Raw genomic sequence first — 4,344 nt, forward strand, 5'->3', positions numbered from 1 at the left:
GCAGCCTGTGCCACTGTCTCTTTACTACTGTCACAAGAGGCAAAAAGTTCATTGATTGAGTATAGCAGGCGTTCTTTTACCCCTTTTATGATTTTTCTTATACTTCTCCAGCAGTAAGATCTTCATATCTAAGGGTGGGGACTGAATGTTATGATGGCATTTGTCAGAAAATTATTTGTCATTTTCAACAGTGAATGCTTGGTAAGTTTACAGTCTTTTTATTTTGAGTGTTGTCACTGTGTGTGTCACACTTCTTAGTTTTCTTGGCATGGATGAGGATCAGTAATATATAATGGCTGTAAACAGTCAGAAGTTCTTCTGCTTACCTAAGATTTGATCATTATTACTGCCTTCTTCTGCAGTAATAGCACATCCTTGCATCTTGATGGATGACCTCACAGCCATAGCCCATAGGCAGTATACCTACTAGATGTGCACACTCCATCTTCAGGCCACAAGTGACCCATCGGAACCATCCGACCGCCGTGTCATCCTCAGCTGAAGATGCGGATAGGAGGGGCGTGTGGTCAGCACACAGCTCTCCCGGTCGTTATGGTGGTTTTCTTTGACCAGAGTGCACCCCGAAAAATGGCAACAGCACATGGCGGACCGAATGGTCACCCATCCAAGGGCCAGCCACGCCCGACAGCGCTTAACTTCAGTGATCTGATGGGAACCGGTGTATCCACTGCGGCAGGGCCATTGCCAGAGCTACTAGATGCTGGCCTGTAATTACTCTTTTCCATCTCCTCAGGAGGTACACTAGACATGACACTTTCTTACATCCACTCTCAAGTATGTCTCGTTCATGAAAGTTTGTGGTCTGTTACAAAACTCAGTGCTTTCATAACTTCTTCGTGATCCTGAAATGTGTTTTTGCTGGGCCTCCATACCATATATCGAGTTTTTCCTTCATTTCTTTTTATCTTGTTTGAGATCAACTACTCCTTGGTCTTTCTAAATAGCACATCTGATTCCAGGACTCTCTGGCTTGAATTATTTCCTTTGGCAATAAGAATAGTGTCTTCAGAAATTGTAATGTGTGACTCTCCTCAACAGAAAACAGTTGCGTTTCGAAAAAATCAGTTTCCTAGAGCTGACTATTTTCTCTCTGACATTCTAGAGTCAATGATAAAATGTCAACTGTTGGAATCTTCTGTGACTTGTTAAAGGTTTTTCGGTGTGTAGACCACAACATTGTCCTAAGGAAGGCTGATTTTTATGGTTTGACTGTTAGCATAAATTGGTGGATTTTGTCATATCTGCACAACAGTGAGCCGTGCCGGCTCGTATTGATCGATCGATCAGGTTGGCATGGTGTGATCTTTGGGCTCAGCTGTTTGACACGGCTTTTGGCCACGGCTGGCACGTGGCGCTAGAGAGGGACAGCTGGAGAGCTGTGCGGTGCTGGGGAATCGGGGAGCACGGTCAAGCAGGCCAGGGCACGACACAGAGTTTGTGGTGTGTTTGACACGTTTGCAAGACAGAACCTGGCTTGTAGTGTGGGGAATTGGGCTCGGCCACATTACCCGAATCGAGTCGTGCGGCTTTGATTTGGATCTGTTTGTATTTTATTAAAAAAAAATTGTGATATCCATGATTGGTTAAACTTTACCTCACACCATTGTATTCTCCTTTTGTGAGCTTTACTGTGTACAGAATTTAATTAACTTGTGAATCACTTAGTGCCTGTTTAAAGATTAATGTTGTTTGAATAGCGTGCTTCCTGCGCATGTAAGGATTCTTTGCTAACTTAACTTACCACAAAAATTTTAAAGATAAAATTTTATTTCCTAAAGAAAAGTTTAATAAAAGCGTTGTTGTTATAAACTGTGAATGTTGCTTACATGGCCCGGCCCTACCGCTCAAGAGCAATTGCCTGATTAGGGTGGATTGACGACCACAAACAGAAAACAGAAATTGATACTGAATCATACTGGTGACCATATTGTTTCATCTTACTGGAGCACATTAAAGTGTGGAGGGTCATAAGGATCCCTTCTGGGGCCTTTACTGTTTGTTAAGTTAATCAATGATCTCCAACTTCATACAAACACTGACAGCAAATTTATTCTTTTTGCTGATGACACTACTATTCTTCTTGAAAGTTGAACAAACAGTGAACTAGTAAACGAATTTAATACTGTACTTGGAGATATCTTACACTGATTTAAATCTAATGTATTAACACTAAATATCAAAATAGCTTAATAGTTTCATGCACCTCAGCAAGAAACTGAAGTAATTCAGTTGAACTGTGATAATGAGAATATTTTTAGCAATGTTAGGAAAAGGATAGATTGCTATTCACCATAAAGATGATACTCTGAGCTGCAGACAGGCATAGTGATAAGACTATTACAGTCAGTATGGCTGAAGTGGCCAAAGTTAGAGGTCACATGGTGTGAGGTGTGATTCCTTTTGTGAATGTGTATGCATGTCTCTTTTCTGAAGAAGACTTTGGCCAATAGCTAATATGTAACAGTCTTGTCATAATGCTTGTCTGCAACTCAACATGTCATCTTTACTGTGATTAGCAATCTGTCCTTTTTATAATATTGTTGATATGCCAATCTGGACTTTCCATTGTTCAAGAATATTTCTGGATTATTTAGTTAATACTGGTTCTTAAATTTTTGTAAGTAGGGTTTCACAGGACAATTTGTGTTTATTTTAAGGAGTCTGCCAATTCAAACCCTTTCAACATAGTCCATCAGACACATTACTTACTACTGAGCCCATGTGCTCACTCCATTTCAGAGTCCTAAAACTTTAATTAAATGAAACAACAAGTTTACTGTTACCAGTCACCGTTTTATTTTTTCCCACGACGCGTTTCGAAGGTTTAAACCTCCATCATCGGGTGGATTTACATTAGTTAGTATTACATATGTGTGTATGTTGTGTTACGACATTTGGAGGAACTTGTGGCACTGCCTAGTGGAGAAACAAGACACTATTTCAGAATATGGTTTTGGATAACTTTTGACAAAAAATTAAACTGATATTTTATGGTAAACTTTAATAAGTAAACTAGAGTACCTCCAGTGGTCACAGGTTCCTTTTTCTGTCGTAACACTTCACATGTATACTGCCACATTTGTAAACAAATATGGCGTCTGGAATCAGCTGGGTGCAAGATTCGTACAGCAGAAGAGAAGACATAATCGCAAAGTGCAAAGAATATACATTGTAACAACATTATTACAGAATAATCGTTTAAACCATTTGGAGGTGTTTGTTTTGAGGTGTCAAATATATGTGTGTGTACTTCAGGTGGTATATAAATCCAATTTTGAAAGGTTAAAACAGCTAAACATTCGTACTCGTTTATGCAATCAAGTGAAAAGTTAAAATGGCTTAAACCTCATACTTGCTAATAACAATTAGGTAAAATGTTATAGGCTTCAATTACAATGATCATATTGGCTACAGCAGTAAAATCATACATAGATGACACTCTTTGAAGAAAGAGAGAGAGAGAGAGAGAATAAACACAACATACACACATATGTAATACTAACTAGTGTAAATCCACCCGATGATGGAGGTTTAAACCTTCGAAACGCGTCGTGGGAAAAAATAAAACGGTGACTGGTAACAGTAAACTTGTTTCATTTAATGTCAGTAACAGTCACGGTAAAGCCTAACCTAAAATGTTCGCATTTAAAGTTAATCTGCCCAGTCAGGCAATCAAGGCTATTTTCGAATACAAGAACAGTGCAGAAAAGGTCGCAATGACGACACAACACATACACTTCAATAGGAATTGTCTCAAGAATAACGTCATCCCAAATTATGTCAAGATTGACATCAAAACAAACACAACAACTGCGAAGAAAACACTGGATATCGCACGAAAACTCTGGGTGAAAAATGAACTGAAAGAACTTTATATTAAAAAACAAAAGTTCAACACACAGCTTTATAATGCAGAATTACAATTGGGAAAGTTGCTTCATAGATTAGAATATGATTCCATAACCAAAAAAGTCAAAGAGTACACCGAGTTCATCGTACAGAAAACGAAAGCTACACAGAAGAAAAAACTGGCCAATCTTATAAAGCAACAATTACCTTCCAAACCGAACCAAAACAGCCAAAAGAAGCACTCATTCTACACACCTTTCCTCAACAACACGAACATAATATTCACTGCAGAAGAAGAGGCACTACTCTGCAAAGGCTTAAAACACAATGTTCAAGCTCTGCTGGACCAAAAGAACCAAGAGACGCTCATCACCTGTGTCACACAGATCTCGACCACCGCCTTTAAGAAGCAAACTGACAGAATATCAGCCTGCCACAAAATTAACGAAATCATTGAAAAGGAAATTGCAAAAC

General features: G+C 39.0%; 1 long non-coding RNA gene and 1 pseudogene across 1 annotated transcript; both read right to left on the minus strand.

Moving 5' to 3' along the window:
* Positions 1-589: 589 nt before the first annotated feature.
* On the minus strand, positions 590-707 carry LOC126420132 (5S ribosomal RNA; annotated as a pseudogene).
* A 2,086-nt stretch (positions 708-2,793) lies between these two features.
* Positions 2,794-3,130, minus strand: LOC126418716 (uncharacterized). The gene is made up of 2 exons (XR_007575890.1): positions 3,043-3,130; positions 2,794-2,937 (listed from the first exon to the last, which is right to left on the minus strand). It is a non-coding gene; the product is annotated as an uncharacterized LOC126418716 (long non-coding RNA).
* Between the last annotated feature and the right edge of the window lie 1,214 nt (positions 3,131-4,344).

Source organism: Schistocerca serialis, chromosome 9 (assembly GCF_023864345.2).
Source record: "Schistocerca serialis cubense isolate TAMUIC-IGC-003099 chromosome 9, iqSchSeri2.2, whole genome shotgun sequence".
Classification (NCBI taxonomy): domain Eukaryota; kingdom Metazoa; phylum Arthropoda; class Insecta; order Orthoptera; family Acrididae; genus Schistocerca; species Schistocerca serialis.